This window comes from Carex rostrata, chromosome 27 (genome assembly GCF_964058835.1).
Source record: "Carex rostrata chromosome 27, lpCarRost1.2, whole genome shotgun sequence".
Taxonomy (NCBI): Eukaryota; Viridiplantae; Streptophyta; class Magnoliopsida; order Poales; family Cyperaceae; genus Carex; species Carex rostrata.
Window position 1 is genome coordinate 4,373,267 of NC_135944.1, and position 14,805 is coordinate 4,388,071.

Sequence of the window (14,805 nt, forward strand, 5' to 3'; positions counted from 1 at the left end):
CACCACTCGCTATCAGAACCTTGTCAACTGCAAAGACGTTCAGACCCTGAATTCATCAGACCGACTAAGCTTGGTAACAGCAATAGAATGGGATTTACCGAAAAGCAGCAGAGGCGGCTAGGGCTAACAGTCACAGGCGGCGCGGTGATCAGAACAGACGACGATCCTTCTTCTCCGCACAGGCGCAGGCGGAGGCGACGGTCCTCCAATTTTAATTTTTTCACGTTTGCGTATTGCTGCTCTGGCTCTCTGCTAGCGGAGGGTTAAGAGCATCTTTTATTTTTGGATTGATCTGGGCTTGGCTTCTGAGAAAAATCAACAAATTTGGAGTAGACAAATTCAAAATAAAATCCAGTCCAAAAAGATTTCTTTTGTTTTTTCAGCTTCGCCCATGACGGCGGTCTCTTCTCTGGCGTCGTCGGAAAGGAGAAAAAGGAACACGCTCTGGGGAAGGAGAAAGAAAAAAGGGACGCGTATTCTGTCTTGGGGAACGAAAAAGGAGAAAACGCGTGAAAGAAAAGAGAGAAAAGGAGACTTGGTGATACAATTTATGTGTGGCATTGTATGTAGCATGAATCTAACTAATTAAATTTAGATTTCTACACGCTTGACAACATGAAACAAGTGTATAAAATCAAAATTATTTATTAAAGGCTGAGATTGAGATCTGTTTTGATGAGTGGCTGAGATTCATAGAATGAACGGCTCAGATCTTCTCTTGACAAATAGAGGGTTGGATCCCAAAAAACTATGCGTGCTATTAGTAGTCCGGATATCTGTGTGTGTGTGTGTGTGCGCGTGTGTGTGTATATATATATATAGAGAGTTAGGCTGGGGTGCTATGGATAGCATAGTGGCCTCTATGCTACGGCTCAATATTCGAGTTTTCAAAATCCAAACGGTCGATCCGAACCGTTCATCTTATTCTCCATATTAATATCTGCTTGGAGACCAAATTTTATAATTTTCTGAATTTTTTTACTATTTATTAAGCCACTTTGAAAATTGCTAATCCAACGGTTTTACTGTTTTGTGCAGCGACCGTTGGATCAACAATTTTGTAAAATACTTAATAAATAGTAAAAAATTTCAGAAAAATGTAAAATTTGGTCTCCAAGCAGATATTAATATGGAAAATAAGATGAACGGTTCGGATCGACCGTTTGGATTTTGAAAACTCGAATAGTGAGCCGTAGCATAGAGGCCACTATGCTATCCATAGCACCCCAGCCTAACTCTCTATATATATATATATATATATATATATATATAGAGTACGGCTAACGCGCTTCCTCTAGCATATGGGCCGAAATGCTTCCGGTGGAAAATTGAAATTTCAAAATCCAAAAAGTCGATCTGAACCGTTCATCTCCTTCTCCATATTAATATCTGCTTGGAGACCAAATTTTACATTTTTCTGAATTTTTTTACTATTTATTAAGCTACTTTGAAAATTGCTGATCCAACGGTGGCTTACCAAACAGTAAAAATCAGAAGCTACCGTTGGATCAGCGATTTTCAAAATGGCTTAATAAATAGTAAAAAATTTCAGAAAAATGTAAAATTTGGTCTCCAAGCAGATATTAATATGGAGAAGAAGATGAACGGTTCAGATCGACTTTTTGAATTTTGAAATTTCAAATTTCTACCGGAAGCATTTCGGCCCATATGCTAGAGGAAGCGCGTTAGCCGTACTATATATATATATATATATATATATATATATCTGTGTGTATATATATATATATATATAGAGAGAGAGTGACTAATGTGCATTCGAATATATATGGGCCGAAATACATATGGTCCAAATTCGACTTTTCAAAATTCAAACGATCGATTCGAACCGTTCAACTTGTTCTCCATATTAATATGTGCTTGGAGACCAAATGTTACATTTTTCTGAATTGTTTTACTATTTATTAAGTATTTTACAAAATTGTTGATCCAACGGTGGCTGCTGATTTTACTGTTTTGTTAAGCCACCGTTGGACCAACAATTTTGTAAAATACTTAATAAATAGTAAAAAAATTCAAAAAAATGTAAAATTTTATCTCCAAGCACATATTAATATGGAGAACAAGATGAATGGTTCGAATCGACCATTTGGATTTTGAAAAGTCAAATTTGGACCGTATGTATTTCGGCTCATATACATTCGAATGCACATTAGTCACCAGGGCCGGTCCTGAAGATTTTGGGGCCCGGGGCGGGAGATAAGTTTGAGTCCTTTATATAGAGGTGTAAATGAATAAGATATTATCTGATTTCTTTCGGATCTGAATCCGAAAAATTACTTAAATTATCTGATCTGTATTCGTATCCGAGACTATCGGTATTTGTATCCATATTCGAAAAGTTATAACTATCTGTATCTGCATCTGTGTTCGTATCCGAAAAGTTACAACGGATAAGGATACGGTTTAATAATTAATTATCCGTAACTATCTGTATCTGACCATTTACACCTCTACTCCACAAGAAATGAGTTATTAAATACCAATAATTTATGGGAGCAGCTAATAGTCCCCGGACCTCAGTCCCCCAAAAATCCCCGGACCTTTAACACTAATCCTGTAAACAAGTCTATCAGATCCGGTAATGTTATGCAAATAATTCTGTAAACAACTTCAATTGATGCTGCACATATGAAACCGCGTGCGTCCAAAGCAAAACGCGTGAAATCAGTCCAAATTGCGTGGTCAAACTAAGAAAGTACAATCAAAGTACAGTTAGCAGTTATATGGGGACCACCTTCTAGAAGTTATAACCGGGACCAGATTTTATAATTTTTTTCCACACCTTCTAGAAGGTGTCCGTTTAACAGTTTGTACGTTTCTTCCATTTTCTAATTTTCTTTTATTTTAGATACTTCTGTAAATATTAGTGAACAATTTATGTGAATTAAAAAATTAAGAAAAATATTATAAAAAAATATTATAATAAATTTCATATTTCAAAATAATTTTTTTTTTAAAGTAAAATAAATTAAATTAAATTTACGTTTCTACAAAAAAGTTGATAACTTAAACAAGATAATGTAAAATAGTAAAAATTCTATAAACATTATCAATTAAGTTTGTAAACATATATGAATTATTCTATTAGCAATTCAAATTCTTTCAACATTTTTGGAAACATATATAACATAACACTGAAAGAAAAAAAAATTACAACAATTTTACATCATACAAATCACTACTTGCATACTCTTTAAAAATTATTCTGCAAGTGTCCAAACTATAATCACAATAGTAACCCAATACTGTAACTATATCAAAGTAATCCTGTAAACAAAACGTTGTAATCCTATAACTATGACAAAGTAATCCTGTAAACAAAACTATGTAATCCTATAAACAGCTTTTCAAAACTAAAAACTAACAATGACTACATTAAAACTTTGTAAACAGAAATCCTGTAAACATAAAACTAATTCAACTAATTATGTAAACATCAATACTAAATCCTGTAAACTAATTCAACAAATCCTATAAACATAAAACTTTCAATTCTGTAAACATCAATACTGTAAACATCAATACTAAATCATGTAAACTAATTCAACTAATTCTGTAAACATCAATACTAAATCCTATAAACTAATTCAACAAATTCTGTCAACATAAAAACTTCTCATTTCTGTCAACAAATTCTGTAAACATAAAAACTTCTCAACCTTTCAAATAAGTTAACAGTTCTGTGAAAAAAACAAAATGTCATGATGAAATTTTATGTTAAAATATTGATTCAACATCTCAAACCATAAACTTTATATTATTTTAATATAAAAAAGTAAAAAGGACAAACAATTCCGTTCTTATTTGGCAATTAAATTTTGAGAGGTGAAAGTGAACAGAGAGGAATTGGAAAAGCTTTAAATAAGCAGTTTGAGATGGACCGTTAAAAATATTGAAACCGCGTGAAAAAGTCAGCGGGGATTATCGGGGGACTGAAGGTGGGGGGATGATACCTTTTCTCATAATTTATTACTTATATTTTAGTTGCATGGTATTGATAATGATCGTTAATGTAGCTGGTTCAAGACTCTTTTTATTTTTGTCCTATGTGCTTAGAAAAAAACACTATTGATCTTTAATTGATATATTCTGATTAACAATATAACATTATGAGATGAATAGTGACTAATATTTTGGTAATATGATGTATGTTTTGTATCCAACAAATTTATTATGAAAAATATTAGATCTAATTAATGAATGAAAAAAAACTATATTTAGATATTATACTTTACTCGAATGTATATTAGTAATTTTTTTAATTATCTGAATTATATTCATATTCGTCTGATATATAATTCGTATTCGTATACATTTAATATCCGATCCGTATCCGTATCCGAGACTATCCATATTCGCATTCGTATTTGAAAAATTACAACGGATAAAGATACAGTTTGATCACTATCCGATCTGTATCCGACCGATTACATCCTTACCTTTATATATATATACTATTTTATTAATATGCCAATAGATCATTTTTATTTATAGAAAAGTTTAGAGCTTTTATATATACAAAGTTTGATTTTTAATATTTTATTTATTTTCAATATATACAAATAATTTTTTTGTAATATATACATACTAAAAAAATTTTGGGGCCCTTTGAATCCTGGGGCCCGGGGCCATCGCCCTGGGTGCCCTGCCCCAGGACCGGCCATGTTAGTCACTCTCTTTCTCTCTTTCTATATATATATAGAGAGAGAGAGAGAGAGAGAGTAAGGCTACTATACATTGCAATACATAGGCATTTTTATACATTAGACTATAAATCATTGGATTCAAAGTTCAAATAACCATTTATCTTGTTCTCCATATTTTGACTTTAAATCCAGTGATTTATAGTCCAATTGATAAAAATGTATGTACATTGCAATGTATGGTAGCCTTACTCGTGTGTGTGTGTGTGTATATGTGTATATGTGTGTGTGTGTGTGTGTGTGTGTGTGTGTGTGTGTGTAATATACACATACATATATAGATATAGATATACATATGTATATATGGATACATATACACATATGTATATGGATATACATATATAGGTATCCATATGTATATATGTATAGATATGCAGATATATATATATATATGTAAAAGATAGAGGTTTATAATTTAAATTATTGCATATAGAGGTTTAAGTGCTTACAAATATCATTGTAAAAGATTATACACATAACTTTAAATGCTTAGATATGACACTAGAAACAAAAGTTAAACATTAAATAAATGAGGGGCGCATTTGGGGATTTATTTGGAGAGCAATTATCAAACTCTTTATATATATATACTTTAGTCAATTTAATATCTTATATAATCATAATATTAGGCCCTTAGAGGCCCGCTAATGTCCAGGCCCAAATTGCCCCCCAGACAATTCCACTAGTGGAAGGCCATGACAGCTACAAATTATGTATAAAATATTTAAACAAGTTAAACATAACTCACACGGTTCTTATTACTTTTTACACGGTTGGCAAATTTTATTGAAGTTTTTAAAACCAAATACGTGGACAAATCTATCATTTCTTTTTTGTTCAAAATCAGGAACCATGGATGAGATATATTTTTGAGGAATGAAACAAACATTTTTTTAATTTGTTCCCTCTACAATTAATTACACCTTCAGCTAGAGTAACTGATTAAATTTTGGCATTTAAAATAAACATTTTGGGTTGTTGATGAGCTGGAAAGACTTGACCACTGGTCTCAAAAGTCATGCAAGTGCAAGTTCCCTTTTCCCCAATTACCTAATATTTGATGAAATCATTTTCAAGAGTCTCTTTCTTCCAATCAATGAGTATAATAATTGAACAAGTGGATCCACTTGTAGCCAAGGAGAACAAATTCTGCTAGAGGTATAGAACTTTACCCTTTTTTAATCAGTCAAAGTCATGCACACGCGTTTTATTAAATTTATACTTTGTTATTATTTTAATTCTTATTCATGCATGATCTTATATATATCGATATACTTACATTTCTTCAATTAAGAACTACTCCAAATTGGCTTGTTTCCTCATTTTCCATACTCCTGCAATGGCACACGATGCACTTGTTTCCATATTACTTCTTCTCTTCTCTTTCTTCATCAAATCCCCAACTCTAACAGAAGCCCACTGCCTTCCCGACCAGCGTCATGCCTTGATCAAACTCGAGCAAGGTTTCAACACCACTGAACTCCAGTCATGGAATGCAAGTACTGACTGTTGCATATGGGATGGCATCACATGCGATGAGAAAACCGGTATGGTGACTGCACTCAACCTTACCAATCGGTCCATCTCAGGCGAACTCAACCAAGCTCTGTTCAATCTCAGCTCTCTTCGGTACGTCAACCTTGCTGACAACAACTTCTATAATATTACCCTTCCACAAACCGGATTTGAGCGACTTGATAATTTAACCCATCTCAACTTATCCTATTCTGGCTTTGTCGGTCAAGTTCCAATCGGCATCTCTACCCTCAGAAACCTTATCTTACTTGACTTATCAGACTTCTCCAGTACTAGTACCAATACCTTGTATCTCCATGATACTGGCCTAAAAACCTTTCTCAGCAACCTCACCAATCTCCAAGTTCTTCGCTTGGATTCAGTCGACATTTCACTTGATGAATATGAGTGGGGCAACACAATTTTTCAAGTAGGCTCAGCTCTCAAGGAGCTATCCATGGCATCTTGTGGATTACGGGGAAATTTCCCCGATGAAATATTCCACCTTACAAATCTAACGAAACTTGATTTATCAGACAACTCCATGTTGTCAGGACAACTGTCAGAATTCAAGAAGCGAAGCTTACTGCAATCTTTGGATCTTGCAAATACCAATTTCAGTGGTCCAATACCAGATTCAATTGGAAATCTCAAATACTTATTGAAATTGAGTCTTTTCAACTGTAACTTCTATGGAGAAGTTCCTCCTTCAATAACAAACCTTACAAGACTCGAATATTTGAACTTAGGATCAAACAAATTGACAGGTACGATTCCCATGTTTTTGTTTTCACACCCTTCATTGCAAATTTTGCAACTATCTAAAAACCAATTGTCAGGATATCTACCCAAGTCCTCAAATGGATCATCAATTTTGGAAGTTATTAATCTTTCCTACAACAATCTTCAAGGACAACTATTAACTTCCCTATTTAAATATCCCCAGCTCGTTCGATTAATTCTTGAATCAAATAACTTCAATGGTACATTCAATTTAGATGTCATCAAGCATAATATGAATCTTGAATTTTTGTATCTCTCCAACAACAAGTTGTCAATTATTGAAGGAAAAAAACATAACGAATCATTCTATGCCTCATTTCCCCAATTACAAGGACTAAGTCTGTCATCGTGCAATTTAACAATGTTTCCTTCTTTTCTGAGTTATCAAACAAATATTTTTGTCATAGACCTCTCAAATAATAGTCTCTCCGGAGAGATTCTCCATTCCATTTGTAATGTGACGTTGCCTTCAGTGCTTGATCTTTCATATAACAATTTAACTAGTACAGTTCCACCTTGCCTTCTAGGAGATACAGAATTGGAAGTGCTTAACCTGAAAAGTAACAAATTAAGAGGGCCATTACCACAAAATATTAGTCAAGCATGTGCACTTCAGGCAATAAATCTGAACGGAAATTTAATAAATGGAAGTTTGCCCGAATTACTAATGTATTGTAAACCCCTTGAGATCTTAGACCTGGGAAACAATTAGATAGCGAACAAATTTCCATATTGGCTGGGAAATCTTGAAAATTTGAGAGTTCTTGTCTTGGGATCAAATATGTTTTATGGAAAAATTGCAGACTTGGAAATCAAAACAAATGGAAATGATTCCTTCTTTCCCATGCTAAAAGTTCTTGACCTTTCTTCAAATCATTTCAGTGGTACATTGCCTAAAAATATTTTTCTGAATCTGAAAGCTATGATGGTTGCATCAAATACAAATCCCCTATCTTACATTACGTATGTAGCTTCAATCTCATAAAAAGGTGTGAGTTTAGATCTCGTAAACTCACTTGGCATATTCAGCTACATTGATATGTCAAATAATGAATTTTCGGGGAGAATACCCGGAGAGATCGGGCAACTCAAGTCACTTGATGTTCTTAACCTATCACATAATGCCCTAATTGGTCCAATTCCATCACAATTTGGTAAATTACAACAACTTCAATTACTGGATTTTTCCTCCAACCAGCTTTCCGGACACATTCCTCAAGAACTCACCGCTCTCACCTTTCTTTCTGCACTAAATCTCTCATACAACAATTTGGTTGGGGAAATACCACAAGACCAACAATTTTCGACCTTTTCGAATGCTTCTTACTTGGGTAATCCCGGATTGTGTGGTTGTCCTTTATCAATGCAGTGTCCAACAACTCCTTCAAATGATGGGTTTAATAAAGGTTTTCCTCCAAGGTCTTCTACTGATGTAATTGAGCTTTATGTTTCTGTTGGATTAGGGCTTGGTGTGGGATTTACATCTGTAATTTGGACTCTGGTATCATGGAAGAATGGGAGAGAGAGGTTTAATTTAATTGTAGATAGGTTTTACTTTCGACATTTTTACTGATTGATGTATGTAAGAGCTTTGTATTAATAAGTAGGTACGAAAACCACTGTATTTTCTAAGAGCTTGGACTATGAATTGCCTATTTTTTATCCTATGCAAAGTTGTGGTTAGGAAATTTTTGTATGATTGTTACTTAACGTAGGCATCACTATTCTCCCAAATGCCATATAGGGAGATAGGAATGGATTCGTCAATAGTCTCCATTTGGTTCGTCAATTTATCATTCATTCATTTTCCAACTGTTCTGTTATTCAAATGATGATGAGGCTAATTATGCAATACACATGTACAAAAGTTGAGGCTAATTATTCAAATGATGAGGTTAATTATCCAAATGGTCCAAACTAGCACTGCACTCACCTATTTTTAACCTTATGATCTTAGTCAGATGATGAAGTATTTTTCTGAGTGATTGTTATTCTTTTGAACAAACCTTTATTTTAAAAATAGTGATTTTAATTTGTACCTATCAAAAATAATAATAAAAGATTAAAAAAAATTATATCCAAGTATATTTTAATATTTTAAAGTGGGGAACGTGTTGAAAGTCATGGAATCGGCTGTTGGAAATTTAAATAGAAAGACAATAATGTAAGATATAATTGGAGCACAAAAAATACTTTAACCCTACTGTAGTTATAATAACTGACAAAAATTGCACTTCTAAAGCATTTTTTTTGTGTTGTTGATCTGAGAAGACAAAGGTGGGAAACAATCCTATAGTGAACATATTTCCCTATTAGCTGGAACATCTTGAAATTTTGAGAGTTCTTGTCCGATTAAGCAATAATTAACAATAGTTAAATTAACAAGGAATTCGGAGAATGATTATACATGTGCTCAAATTATATATATGAGAATTTATTTGATATTCTCAAGCACTCGTATGATAAAAAAAATTAATTAAATGTAATGAAACCTGAAATATAATAGTTTTGAAAAATAAAAATCTAACGATAACACTTAATTTACCAAAGTTTAAGAGTAATGGACATATTTTGGATTAATCATTTGAACTAATGATTTGGATTTGGGCCTTTCGGCTTGCGAACTCATGATTTGAATTTTTTTTACTATTTATTCAGAATTTTTTAAGACAGTAATAAAAAATATTAAAAAAATAATAAAAAAATATGAAAAACCTTGTTTTGAAAAATTCTGAAAAAATGGAAAACAAATTCCAAACAATGTAAATTTTTTATTACTATAATAGTGAAAATTTAGCGCAAATCCATATACAAAAACCATGTAGTCTATATCCAACCTCCCAAATATATATTATTTATATTCCCTACCAGATTTACTGTACACACCAACAACTCTGACAGATGGGACCCACATACTAGGCCCCATTTGTTTTCACTAAGTCTCTCTCACACGAATGTCAAACAAATTGCGCTGCACTGACATAGTGGGGTACAGACCCCTAATGTCTCCTCAAATTTATAGGACATTTATGAATAATTTATATGACTTTTATAAATTGGTTGGACATTTTCTGGAATTTATTTGAATATCTAAATCCTGAGGGTGTTTCTGCGATTTTCAGGATCTTTAGGGACTCCCATACAAAATCTAAATGTTGTGGATCAATTCCGAGATTTTTAAGGCTTGGTAAGTTTTCAAGTCAAAAGGACTTGTCTGTGAATTCAGAAAACCACCAGGTTCTTTGGTGTAAACCTGTTGGTGTTTTCTGTTCGCCTTTTTCATCTCCTTGGGCCTTTATCTGTTTACCGTTTTGGGCTTTAACCTTCTAAAGCTCGTTTGCTTATATTGGGCATCATTGAAAGTACTAATCTGGGCTTCAACGATAATTTTTTACTTCTTTTGATTTCTCGGTCTTTCTAATTTCCCAGGCAAGTGCGGCCCAAATTTCTTTTCATAATGAAAGTTCGCTTCATTCTGTTGTGTTTCCGATCGGATGGGTTTGGCTAAATTCAGGTTATGGATCCGATAAGAGCTCCGATCATGTCTGAAGAAATCCGGCTACAAGGCACTGAAGTTCGGACATGAATGGTAACATTGGTGCTTGAGGAATCACATGGTACCCCTACTGTTAGTCAATGATGGTTTGATTAACCAAGGAACTGCCACTTTCGTCAAACATTTTAAGTTCATTCAGATAAACAAATTTTAATGTTTTAAATCAATTCCAATTAGTGTTCTGTAATTTGATCATTGTTTCATTATCTAGACTCGTCAACAATATTGAATTAACGTTTGACATTTTATTTTGAAGGGACTGTAAGAGAGAGTGTGGTACTGATACCAGTAATCCGGTATTGATATTTGTTTTACCTTTAGTTGAAGTTAAATTAATTCAATTTATAACCTCTGAAAAATCCAACCCTGAAAAATCCATCAATGTTGAAACGAAACTGACTTGACAATCACCGCTGATCTGAGTCAGGATGGTACGGGTCAGATTGTGGGGTGCAGTTATCGCCTAATTTTCGTGTTACAAGGCTAGCTTAAAGCAAGTACTCTGGCCGAGGCAACATCTTTTGGCCCCCAAAGAGTTTGTTTTGCTGACAGCATCGATTTTTGAAGGGCTTAAACTAGGGCTGGCAACGAGCCGGCTCGGTCAAAGCTAGACCAAGCTCATGGCTCGCTCGTTTTAGTAACGAGCGAGTCATGAGCGAGCTAACATTCAAATCCGAGCTGAAAAAGTGGCTCATGATGAATCATTGCATAAGCCTATTCAATCCTATTTAACTCAACACTGGTATAAGGTTCCTATTCAATCTTATTTATAAGCCTCACATGATGAATCATTGCATTGCTCAATATAATCCACAGATTTGCAATCCTACTGTGTCACAATATATATATCATTCAATCTTTTAGAAATTCTAGAATCATAATATAATCATAATATAGTAACTACCCAATTTAACAATGGCAATCTATTTTTACAAAGCATCCAACTTTCCATTTTGCTCTCCTCGTCATTGTGAAATTTGTTCTCTCTTATACACCCAACAAAAGGAAACTGCCTTCGAGTCCTCTGTCACTGCCGTTCATTAGCTACCTCTATCTTTTCAAAAAGCCTCTCCACCATGCACTAATCCGCATATCACAAAAATACAGCTCTATCACCTTTCTTCGATTTGGCCCTCGGCTGGTTCTCGTCATCTCCTGTCGGTTATTGGCTGAAGAGTGCTTCACCACCCATGACTTGACCTTAGCGAACAGACCTCTATTTCCCTCAGGCAAATACAACAATTGAAAAGTTAAGATTGTTGGAATAGCTGGGGCCAACTACGGTCCCTTCTGGTGTAGTATCAGGAGGATTGCAGCTGTTGGGCTCCTCTCCGCTCAACGCTTACATGAATTGTTTCTGGATTAAGGTGTGATAATGCCTCACCTCATGTTTATTAAATCAATAAACATGCAAGGCTAATAACTTGGAGAAGAAGACACAAGGAAGACTAAGGTGCTAGCTTTTGGCCGCTCTCACCCTATTCATTTGAAGAGGTACGGTTACTAACTCTATGCTTGCTCACATGTGTGATATGAATCATAAACTGTGTGGATTTATTGCTTTCTTGATCGTAAGATCGTACATTTTAAGACTTGAAAAATTAAAATTGTTGGGTTATGAGAGAATTAACAGCAGTAAAAGAACACAAGGTTTGTTGCTAATTGACAGAGGAATAGATCAGAAATAAAGAAAACATAAAACTGGGCTGCTGTGCCAGTATTTTTCAGAGACAGAATTTTTCAGAATAGAAACACTATCTATTTCATACGCTTAAGAAAATTACATAGTTCTATAGAATTTAAAGTACAAGAGATAACTAAGAATAACTACCCACTATAGAACCCCCTAATAACTACCCACTATAGAATAACCATATTAAAAATAACGCTACAACACTACAGCAGTTTCACATATCTGAAAAACTGCTATCTAACCAACTCAATTCCTACAGAAACTTTTCTGAACCAATATTGAATTAATTTTCAACACCCCCCCTTGATTCAAAATTGGTTACTCCAAGCTTTTTCCGCAAATTCTCAAATTTGCCTAATGCTAATGCCTTAGTCAGAATATCAGCCATTTGATTTTCTGAACTAATGTACTTTAGCTCCACTACTTCTTCTGCCACTAAATCTCTGATGAAATGTACTCGAATATCAATGTGTTTTGATCTTCCATGGAAGACAGGATTCTTGGTCATTGCAATGGCTGATTGATTGTCGCAAAAAATCTGTGTAGGCTGCTGTTGCACCTAATCAAGGTCTTCAAGAATTCTCCTCAACCACACAGCTTGGCATGTTGCTGAATTTGTTGAAAATTGATCCAAAAATAGGAGCACGTTTTTTAGAATAATTGTTAGTAGTGCTAAGTTATTTTGAGTATATGTTTATAATAGCAAGGACAGATTAGTGGGTGCTAAATTTAGAGTAGGCATAGTGGTTAGTTATTTTCAGCATGTTGTGTAGTGGGTGCTTAATTTAGGAAAGTTGTGGGTGCTTATTTTAGGAACATTGTATTGCTTTAAATACTGCATAACTTTATGTAATTGAGTAAGAGAGAAAGGAAATAAAGCGTTGTTTATATTCAGAAAAATATTCTTCTCTCTTCAATCTTTTGCATACTGGCACAAAGCAGTGCAGTATTGCTGAGTTTATCCCAACAAAATGGTATCAGAGCCGATGGTTCGGTAGGCAAGCAATTGAAGGCTGACTCAATTTGAAATTGAAGGCAGAGTCAGTTGGTGAGCAACCTTGAAGACAGCATTTCAGGGAAGTTCTCGAGTTGTGGTAATCAAATGGCAAATTCTACACGGAGATTTGTTGCATATGAAAATAGAAGAATCAATGCAGATTTTTCTAGTGAAGAGTCACATTCGTTGTCAACCAAATTCAAGCATATGGAGACAACACCTTAGAGCAAACCATGGAGGAAAAGGTGCTGAGAAGCGTAGCACCAAAATTTGATCACGTGGTGGCAGCAATTGAAGAATCAAAGGATCCTTCAACCTATTCCTTTGATGAACTGATGGGATCACTGCAGACCCATGAAGCAAAGTTCAGATCTCAGGAGAAAGACGATGAAAAGGCGTTCTACGGAAAGGGGGAGTCCTCTCAAGGCAGAGGTGGACGTGGCCATTGTAGATTTGGCGGTTCTGAGTTTCAGCACGACAAAAAGATGTCTAGTGCTTCCAGCAGAACAGATCTTGATGTGTGCAAGCCGATTGTTTCAGAAAACAGAGGGAAGAACAGCAAGCATGCTGTGAAGAAGAAAAGAAAGAGCAATTCATGCTTTTCAAGGCGTGTACAGAAGGTGGAAGGCAAAGATCCACAATCTTTGAAGAAGCAAGAGTGAACCCAATTTGTATGTTAAGAAGAGTGAAAAAGAAGAGTTGTTGATCGTGTGCTTGTATGTAGATGATATGATCTATATGAGCACAAGTGAGAAGTTGTTAATAGAATTTCGAGCAAGCATGAAAAAGGAGTTTGAGATGACAGATTTTGGATTGTTGAATTACTTTCTTGGTTTGGAAGTAGAGCAAGAGCATGGCAGCATCTTTGTCTCTCAAAGAAAGTATGCAAATGATTTGCTAAAGATATTCGGTATGCATAGTTACAAGGCAGCAACTACACCCATGAATAATAATGAGAAGTTAACAAGAGATGATGGTACGGGTTTCTGTGATGAAACAAAGTTTAGAGGCCTAGTTGGAGGTTTGATTTACTTAACCCATACAAGACCAGATATATCCTATGCAGTTGGAGTGATATCTAGGTACATGCACAATCCGACCAAGCATCACTTTGGAGCAGCAAAGAGAGTATTGAAATACATCTCAGGTACAACAGATTTCGGGCTGTGGTATGGTAACACAAATTCCTTTGAGTTATTTGGTTATAGTGACAGCGATTGGGCAGGATGTTCAGAAGATAGAAGAAGCACCTCGGGTTACATGTTCTCCCTTGGATCAAGTGCAATAAGTTGGAGCTTGAAGAAGCAAGCAACAATGGCGCTTTCATCCTCAGAAGCTTAATACATTGCGATCAATTTAGCCGCGTGTCAAGCAGTGTGGCAGATGTTCTAACCAAGGCATTATCACTTGGCAAGTTTGAGAACATGAGGAAGAAGATTGGAGTAACCAATTTTGGATCAAGGGGGAGTGTTGAAAATTGATCCAAAAATAGGAGCACGTTTTTTAGAATAACTGTTAGTAGTGCTAAGTTATTTTG